This window comes from Halyomorpha halys, unplaced genomic scaffold (assembly GCF_000696795.3).
Source record: "Halyomorpha halys isolate HHAL.00 unplaced genomic scaffold, Hhal_1.1 Scaffold469.1, whole genome shotgun sequence".
NCBI classification, from domain to species: Eukaryota; Metazoa; Arthropoda; class Insecta; order Hemiptera; family Pentatomidae; genus Halyomorpha; species Halyomorpha halys.
Window position 1 is genome coordinate 505,148 of NW_027114062.1, and position 10,832 is coordinate 515,979.

Below are 10,832 nucleotides of genomic sequence, written 5' to 3' on the forward strand. Positions count from 1 at the left end.
TAAAAATAAAATAAAATATCTTCTTCCAATATGGAAAAACTATTTATTGTTAACCAACGTTTTGCCTCACTTTGCCAGGGCTGTCAGATTAAAATTATGAGCATATGTTATTTTAAAAGTTTCATTGACTAACCGTGCACATTTTACTGAACCAAAGAACAAAAATCGATGATGTTTATTACCAGGTAAAATAATATTTTTCGAGATTTAATAAATTTCTTTCGTTCTTGAGTCCAAAAAGAATGTTTTTAAGAATGGCATTGCCACTGTTGTCGTTTCGCTCTATTTCTTAGGGTCCATAGAACGGACATTATTTATGGAAATTCACATCATAAGATTATGTTTTAGACAATTTGCTAATCATGGTATCATGGCATGGCATAGTATGGTAATAAAGAGTAGAAGATACATCTATTATACAAGGTAAAAAAAAATAACAGCATAAAATTCATTAAAAGAAGGATAGGTTTTTAATAGCCTGTGCCACGTAAATTCATTCTGACCTTAATTTCAAAATTAATTATATATGAAGAATCAGCTAGAAGTGTTTAGTAAATATTACTTGAATTTTATGATTATTGAGTTTCAAATTTTAATATATAATATCGGTGAAGTAAGTTATGACAATAATTGAGAATAAATACTTACTTATAAAATAAATTAAATACCGTTGTAACCAGATTTGTCGTTGAATGAGAGATTTACATTAAAGACATTATTTGATAAACCAAAATTAATATCGAAGTCAGTATTTTTTTGGGGAAGGAGGCAATGAGACCCACCGAAATAGAGCGAAACGACAACATTGGCAATGCCATTCTTAAAAACACTCTTTTTGAACTCAAGAGGGAAAAAAAATTATTAAATCTCGAAAAATATTATTTAACCTAGTAACACACTTAGTGTACACAGTAAATACAACATACGCTTTAAAATAACATATGCTCATTGTTTCAATTAAGAATATGTAGGTGAAGATAATTTATAAAAAGGAAAAGAAAAAGAAAGAAGATACAACTCTTCGTTCTTTTTTTTTTAATACTCAGCGTACTTAGGGAGAGAGAAAGCGAGGGTACAGGGTCATTGTGAGGCGTTGAAGGGGAGTTTGTCTGGGTCAGGAAAGGGCAACGCGCACGCTCATTAAAACCACGTTCCATGGTTCAAGGATCATCTGAGTAGTTACTGTATGATAATTTTAAAGAAGAAACTGTGAGATAATGCATTATCAATAGTTAAAACGAATATTAAAAATCATTTTATAGCTAATGTATATAAACTGATATCCATGGTTTGCAGAAAAAAAAAACCGTCCAATTTAAAGATCTTAAGAAAGATTTATTAAAAAATAAAATAAATGAGAATAGACACGTCATCACTTAAGATGTCATACCTAGTTATCGTGCACCTTTAAATAAACCTTTTAAAAAATCAATGCATCATCATCCAGAAATCGCAAAATAATTCTCAAAGTCTGAGAAATAAATATATAACTTACAACCATAGTTGAGACTAAATGCCTCTAAAGTGATGCGTTGATTTTTAGATTTACATTCGATTGTACTAAAAGGTTATTTTATGACGCATTCTAAAACTCACGTTCGTTTTTTTTTTAAATTTAATATACAACATCAAAACACAAAAATCATTTTTAATAAATGGGAGTTGGTCCGGGTTTGATTTTTATTTGACTGCACCCAGACCATTATTATTTATTACACACGGTCAATCAGTGATCTTCCAAAAAATATTTTTAATCGTTTTCCAAATTTGAATTTTGAAAATTTCAAAAACACCATTTACGAGTAAACAAAATTTAGATATTGGGTAGATATTTTAATTTATAATATAGCAAGAAAAAGTACCATAATTTTCAACTGTTGCTAAATTAACTATGCTACGTAAAAGAATAATTAATATTCATCCAGTGTTCTTAGGTGAAAAAAATATTTAATATTCTTTCCAAAATCTTGGATAATCGTCCTAAATATGTAAATTCCTTAAAATTTTATTTTACAAGCTTACTATATTTAATAGAGTATATTTTCATTGAAAAAAATATATAAACTGCAGCTTATGATATTCTATTGTCATCCAAAGTCCTTTAATTAAAAATGATCATATAGTTGATTAAGTCGTTAAGGATTATCATTTGTTTTATCACTATAATTTAAAAAAAAGATAGAATAATATATATCATCGAAAACTTAGAAAACTTAAAATAAACTGTCAACTTAAATGTCAAATATTTATGTACCTAACATGTTATAAAAACTTAAACACCATCATAAGACATTTTAGAAGAATAAAATATTTACCTTATTTTGACAACTTCATTTCTTCTAACAGCTATGGAGTAATTTTATAAGAATATTAAGCTTATATTCTGATGCATTTTATTTTTATTTTAATATAATTAATAATGTTAAAACTCTAATGTCTGTGATATCGTATGAAACAATAATCTTCAGATATTTATAAATTTTATTTAAAATATTGATTCTGCAATTTTTATGAATATCTGAAATGATTTTTAGGGCATTTTCATTATTAGGAAATATTCCTTTTTTTTACCTGAGCAGTATTCCAGAATCAAGCAATGACTAAATGGGACGAGCTCTAACTGGAGTCACTGCACTGACTGCCGTATCATATGAGGAGACATTCTTAATCATTGCATCTTATCACTCTAGGATAAATATTGGTTTTATGGATGCGTTATCTCCGACAGTTCAGTCAAGTCACGGCAGTTTAGCCGCTAGTATTCGTAGAAGAATAAAAGTTTTTCAATCTTTTGTAATATTAGTACAAAAAAAAATGAAGTATTTAACTATTGAAAATTCAAGTTATATATTTAGGTTGTATAAGTTAGTTTCAAAATATGTCGATGACTATATATAAACCAATTAAATAAAAAAACAAAAGATAAAATAAATAAGTTATATTTATTAAACTAAACCAAAAAAAAAAGAAGAAAATTACATCAAGATGTCCCATGACTAAATAATACATAATTTATACAAATTTAATGTAGTTATGATAATATATCATTCATCATTTGTCAAAATAACGATTCACTGAGAAAACAGATGTTTTCGTAGAAATAATAAAAACTATTGGTCAGGGTAGCGGTAAAAAAATAACAAAATACTTAACTAATTATTTCCCGAGGTTCAAAAAAACAAAAGTCTCTAAAGATAACTTCAACAGGCCTGATAAAGCTCTACAAAGTGGGGCGAAACGTCGGAAAATTATTTACTATTTGTGTTCTCTTTTGATCATAACCCTGACCATATTCTCTATCATTTGAAATTATTCGGTCAATTATTTATACATATAAATAATAAAAACATCTTAGTAGTTATGGTTTCGGTAGTCTTGTGGAGTCGATGTATCATTTAAGAAGGTTGATAGACTGGCACCAACAGATAGTAGTAAATATCTCCTGAAGATGAATATAGGATCCTTCCGCTCCAAAAATAATGCACTTAAAAAATTGCAGAAGTAATGAGCAAGCTAGTCCTCTTGAATGTAGTCCTGTTGCGAGAGGATCGTTTTTTTTAAAATATAAAATATGTTTTAGAGTTTGATATAGTTCTTTTCGTGTGATTATTTTCAGTTATATATAACACACAAACAACAAAAACTTATTAGTAACTACAGTCTGATGGTCCAATACAGTATCATACAGTACTTCAAACAGTCCAGTAATCCGAATTGGCGTAAAAAAAAAAGTTCACATTTAATATTGATGAGGAAATCTTAGAGAAGTATTAAACAATGAAGAAGAAGATGAAAGACAAGTTGAGGGGCCGCCCATAGCTCAGTGGTTAAAACACAGTCTTACCAATTTGATGTCTATTGGCGGTTCGAATCCCGCCTGGGACGTTGGCTTTTTTCATTGAGTGGCGGTCCCACAAAATGAAGAACTTTGACCCCCAACCATGGTTAGGCAGTATAGGACTCCAATGGGAGTCTTGGCCGAAAAAAAAACTATTTGAGGAATAAACGGTAATAAACCATGGCGAAACAGTGTCTCATTTCAAGCACTGTTTCAAGTGGGCGACAATTCCTTCTCTTACATCTAGGAGAAGAAGCAGTGAAGAAATTTCTGCAGAAGTCTCAGAAAAAAAAAAAAAAAGAATATTTTTTTAAACTTCACACTGTCAAACGTACAATAATAATACCAATAATTTAAAAAAAACTATACTAATAAAAATTATGTAATAATTATGTAAATTCATTTTTTTGAATTGGTTTACACCATTTTTCCTAATACTTTCTGTATTTCGAACTTTTCAATACTACGAACACCCCCTGCAGAAATTAGTTCGAATTACCGAAATTACACTTTATATTATGAGGAAAAACTATTTTATAAATTAAAAATATTGGGTGATGCAAATGAAATAAAAAAGTTATTAATTTAATGTGAGGCAAAATTATACCAAACCCACATCGATAGCCTAAACACCAAAACCATGTATTGTTGGCCACAGGTAATTTGAGATCAATGGAAATTTATAATTAATAATTTTAAACTAACACAAAACAAATTAAATTAAGAAACCCCTTATATACATAATATACATCGCATGTCTCAATATTATTGTTATAATGTACTCTTCATAGTTCGATGTATTGAGAAAATTCGATAGCTTGTGTTGAAAGTGGTGATGACATATATCAATTAAAACTTTCAATCGATACTCCTTATCAGTTAATAAAATTGTTTGATGATTGATAAATTTGAAAAAAAATTAATTATTGAATCTTGCAATTTCTTCATTTTCTTTAATGAAAAATCTAACACAATTAGGATACTATCAAAAGCACAATCTTTCAAATTCAAGGAAAAGGAACAAGGTCATTGGAAAAGCAATATATTAAGTGACACCAACACAATCACAATATTATTGACACATATGAGTGGCACCTCAAGATGTACCTTCAGTAAGTGAATCTACAATTATATCAGGATGTGACATAACTATTACTAAACTACGGAATACAGTTTTAAAACAATGTGATAGTTGATTACATTTTTTTTCCGAGTTTTAATTGAAAATTAAGCGTAAAGAAAGTATTCTTACGGGACTGTGATTTAAAAAATACATCAGATTTTTCACACTTATTAAAATATAGGATTGATGTTTAAATAAATAAATTTAAATTTTATCCATTAGAGTCTCAAAACATTTTATTCTCTTTATAAGTCCGACGTTTCGGCCGATTCAGCAATCCTCAGGGACAATCTTAATACAATTTTAGAGTTAAATAATTTAAAACACAACTTCATGGAGGCTATTCTGCCCAGGCCAATTCAACAATTTCTCTAATTAGTCAATTTTCACATTAAAAACAAAATTAAAATCCTTTATAACAGTAACTTATTTGTTAAAATTTATCACAACAATCTTGAGATTGCAGAATAGTCTGCATGAAGTTATTCAGTTCTAAAACTGTATTAAGATTGTCCCTGAGCATAGCCGAAACGTCAGACTTATAAAGAGAATAAAATGTTTTGAGACTATAATGGATACAATTTAAATTTTCTTATTTAAACAACATTAACAAATGTCAAAAAAGTGTTTAAGATTATAAATAAAATATAGGAATAGTATTTAATGTGCTTTTGTTACCATGCTATATTCCGATAAGTATAGCACAAACAAGATTATAATAATTAGCATTGCTATGGAAAAATTTTGTAGTTAAAATAAAGCAATTAATTAAAAAACAAATAAACAAAATTATCTTGTATTGTTTTTTAAATTGTCTTCCGTAAATCAATGAATGATTTATTCTTGCATAACTCATTGATGTAAAAGGTATATTCTTGTAGGGCTTCTAGTTGGCTTTGTATTCCGGACTTTTATTTTGTATTACCGACATTTTTACAAATATTCAGACATCATACACAATCTATCTTTCGGACAACGCTCCTAGTTGCACAAAAAACCCTCATACGCTCTACAATTTGTACAAACCTACTTTTTTAAGACAACGGTTTAGACCGATTCACGACAGCTGATACAACACTTCAAACAATCCCATACACACTCAACAGATTTTCATAAGATAACGTTTGTTGCGCAAATGTTTAATCGTGTATAAATGCCTTAAGAATTGCATTAACATATGAAGGGATCAAAGTCAGAGTGCTGTAACTGTATCATTATTTAATTAGGGAAGTAGATGTTTGATTTTATGGGTTCGGGGCAAGAATGTGACTAGCCACATGTTCTAAATTTGTAAGTGGAACAGTAAGCGAAAATTCTACAATTTAAAGTAAATTTGGTGGAACAATGGCGTTAGACTAAAAACACAATAAGTAGCTTTGTAGAGATGAGCTTAAAACAAAGGTGGATTTTGTACAAAATTCTAATTTTCTTAAAAATTGTAGCTTTTTAAATAATCCTTAATCCTAATGCTAACCAAAGTCATTCAATTACTGTTATAAATTTTAAAATCCCAAATTTATGTTGGGAACCAATTGAATTTGAGTTTGGATTAAAAGTAAAGTGTCCAAATTTCATTACTTGTTTAGGTATTTTAAACATCTGAAAAAAACTAACCTCATTGTGCAATTCAAAAATTACGACTTTTGAGATTGATGAATTATTTGAATTACTATATATGAATTATTATTACAAAAAATTGGCAAACTATTGATATTAACGTAGTTTACTTTTGTTTTTTTAATATTTTGGCCCTTCTTATGGTAATTGAGGGCTTAATTGTTATGAAAATGCCGCCACTCCTTATATACTTCCGTATAAAGATGATTATATTAATCACCATTCGGAGTAGCTGTATCCGCATTATAATTAATTAACAATTATATTTCCAACCCATAAAATATTTGCTACATATAACCAACAATTAACCAAATACATATAACCAACAATTAACCATATACATATAACCAACAGCCTCGATAACTTGTATCATTGCTATAGAATTATTTTTCAAAGCGAAAATCTACTGTTACGTATCACAACATCAAGTCATTTCTTTGATTATTATCTATACAAGAGCCGGGAAGAAGAAAAGGCAGTTATCTCACCCCAATTTTTTATTACTTTAATGAAAACTATGAATAATTACTAGTCAAAATTGATGAGTCAGCCAAGTATAGGTACGAGGAATAAAAATGGCGGTTGTTTCAAAACCTTAAAAAACACTAATTTTTCATTCGGAGCTCTATATCTTAAACACTACCAACAAAACTAGAAAACCTAAGAGTACCTTATTTAAAGAAGAGTAAATTTGCTAAAATATGAGTCTTAAAAGAGCTATTTACGTCCAATAGTTCTCGAGATATAGCTTTTAAAAAAGCAAAATTTCTTAAAAATCTACTGAAAGATTAGTAGTTAGTTAATTTATTTTGAGAAATCTATATCTCAGGAACTATGTGACCAACAGATGTCTATTAGCACTCAAATTAAAGCTAGTATCATGGACTATAGGGAAGTTTACGACCTTTACCGTCGTATGAATAGTAGTTTTCATGATATATGTTAAACTAAATTGATTTATAGTTGTTCGGACAATAAGTCTGATTTATGAAAAACTTCATTTCAGAAACTATTTGACGTATAGATGTCTGCCAGCGCTCAAATCTAAGTTAGTTAAATTTACTATAAAGTAGGTTATCACACTTATAATCGTACGGGGAGTAGTTTTTATGATATTCACATATGAATATAAATTTGTCCGAACAACAATAAATCAATTTATATTAGCAAATGTCATGAAAACTACTACTCCTACGGAGATAAACATCATAAACTACTTTATAGCTCATTAAACTAGCTTTAATTTGATTGCTGAAAGACATCTGTACGTCAATGGTTTTTGAGATATAGATTTTTCAAAATAAATTCACTAACTTCTGATCTTTCAGTACGTCCCATACAACATTTTTATGAAATGTTGCTTTTTAAAAAGCTATATCTCAAAAACTATTTAACGTAAATAACTCTTTTAGGGCTCATATTTTAGAAAATTTACTCATCTTTAAATGACGTTCTATTAGGTTTTCTTGTGCTGTTCCTACTTTTTAAGATATAGAGCTCCGAATGAAAAATTAATGTTTTTTATCGCTTTGAAACAACCGCCATTTTTAATTCCCCCTACCTATACTTGACAGACTCATCAATTTTGACTAGTGATTATACATAGTTTTCATGAAAGTAATCAAAAATTGGGATGAGATAACTCCCTTTTTTCTCCTCTTGTACTATATGCAACTTGAACTTTATAAGGATTTTTTGGATTTCTACTATTGGCATTACTTATTAGAATTGAATAAAGGATTTTTCAAATATTCAAGTTTTATTGTTCAAAAAATCACACAAACAGCAAATATTTATACAAATTAGGTACCACAATAAGAAATAAACACCTCGAGTGAGCAAATACAACGGAATGTCTTAAATTTTTCTCCTAATATGAACATCTTTCTACATCTCAGCGATTAGTCCAATTTTATTAAAAAGGAAACCAATTGGACTAGTAATTTAAAGTAAAAAGAGCAAAATGAAAGTGACACAAGTTCTCGACCAGGGTCAGTCAAATGAGCTCGACTTAAACGCCTCTAATAGCTCGCATGTACAGATCCACTAAATGGGACACAATGTCTAGAATTGGAAGTTTCCTCTTCCCACAGATCGCCTTGGTATACGAACTAGTCTAGACGAAAATCTAGGATGGTTCTTTTATACTTAATTTCAATTATAAGCCACCATCATAAAACTATGTTCACACATCCATATACAAGCCAAGAAACAAGGGGTCTATGCTGTAAAAGGTGGATAGCTTGATTTTATTTTTTCTTGTATGTGTGTGTGAAATTTTTTTTTTTTAATTTTATTTATTTATTGATATTTACAACTGTATAAAAAAATACAACCAGTAAATTTGATCATAATGACATAATGATATGATACCGGATGTAGAGAAACTACCCAGTAGTAGAACTCTAAAAACAGTTTACAATATAAGGTCACGAGGCCATCTTCTTTTCAGGCGCCTCGGAGGATTGCCAGGAATGGAAGAGGAAGCAAGGTTAGAAACGAGTGGGTTTGGGTGGTTAGGGAGTTTATTATGGAAGGAATAATATCGGGTTCGGGCTAGATCGGTTACATAAGGAACATTTAGGTCTTTATGGATGGTTTTATTAGTAACAAAATAAAGAGCTTTGAGGATTTTACGAAGGATTTTGGATTGTAAAGATTGGATACGAGAGGAATTCGAAGGTTTAGTGGAGCCCAAAGCTCAACTCCGTATGGAGATGTGGGCCTTATTATTGTTATGTAGATCAGTCTTTTGTAATGAGTTGGAAGTTTAGACCCTTTGTCTAGTAAGTGCTGTAATAGTCGGAATCTGCGTGCAGTTTCCTGTCTTTTCAGTCTTGTGTGAGGATTCCAGGTTAGTCGTAGTGTGAAATGTAAAATACAAAGAAGCAAACAAATCTTACCAATCGATATTTTAGGATCAATTTCGTCTACATCTACTAAACAATACCTCATGGCGAAGATGTTATATTATGATTACTTATGAAGTAATACCTTAAATTCTGTGCTGAATAAGTATCACAACTTAAGAATTCAATGAAGAGATATGGTTCATTTTCATTAAGCGAAGATGTTTTATAAATTTGCCAACAACTTATACATAATATTTTCCCTTTATGATTGTGCTTTATAACTATACCACTTGACCGTATTCTTGTGTTATACTCATTTGACTTATCTATTTATCCTAATTTTTTAGTCAATAAGTTATTCATATAAATTCCTCTTACATTGACGAATATTACGTTTCTAATCTTTAAACATTTAACTGGCTAAAATATTCATTGTTATAATTTTATATAATTAATTGAAGATTGATAACCATAATAAATTGTAGGAAGATGGTCCAGGAACGGTCAAGAAAGGTACAAAAATAAACTATTTATAAGTAACATCTGGTAGATAACCAAAAGTTACTCATCAGGAGTTTTCTAGTAGTTCTGGAAGAGGAAGATTCGATAGTTAATAGATAAGTAAAGGTTACTAATAACTAATTTTCTAATAGTTATAGGGAATGGTAAGTTAATGCAAAGGTTTATATCCTCGATAAATGTATTTCCGTTCGGAAATCGCGGCAGAGTCAGTTCTTTTTATCGTACAGGTTTTACGTATTCAATTAATTTAGAACCAAGTTAAAAAATTTGGATAAAGATCATTTGTCAATATTACTTTTTGCAGGACTCAAATCTTTAAGTAGTTTAACCATACCGTAGAGATGTAGTACAATCTGTAAATTGTGATATGTTTTCACTTATTTTTATTTATTCAGCCAGCATTATAAATAATAGTCATATAAGCAATATATGTGCTAATTGTATCTTTTAATTCTGTAAACGGGTCATAAGAAACTTTCTATATGTTGCTTTATCATTAAGTGTAAAATTCATTTTTCCCCTTTATTATTTTATGTTCATTGTTTCTAATGTTTTGTATAATAAGAGTTTTTCATTAATATATTTTGATTTTTATTCATGAATTTTGTTATATCTTTTAGAAATTTGAAAGTTGTCCGTTCTTATTTTTACATTTTCTATTTACATAATTATTAATAAAAGGGTAAATTTGATTTCTAGTTATATTACTATTAATTATCTATTTGTATATATATTCCAAATCTGAAAGGAGTATGGTCCGGGTGCGGTCAAGAAAAACTCAAATAGTAGAAATATACTAATTTAATGAGCCAACGGTTCGCCCCACGTTGCAGGGCTTCTTCAGGGCTAAAAAAGATACAAACACATAGTTACAAAAGGA

The 10,832-nt window shown here is 29.2% G+C and overlaps 1 protein-coding gene across 3 annotated transcripts in view; it reads right to left on the reverse strand.

Moving 5' to 3' along the window:
* path (pathetic) overlaps positions 1–10,832 on the reverse strand; it is a 196,672-nt gene that overhangs the window by 114,299 nt on the left and 71,541 nt on the right. The window contains exon 1 of one of the 3 annotated variants that reach the window (XM_067051324.1): positions 2,572–2,652. The exons of the other annotated variants lie outside the window; for them this stretch is intronic. The gene's annotated coding sequence lies outside the window, so the exon portion shown is untranslated. Of the gene's footprint in view, positions 1–2,571; positions 2,653–10,832 lie in introns of those variants that run through there. 3 annotated transcript variants of the gene reach the window in all.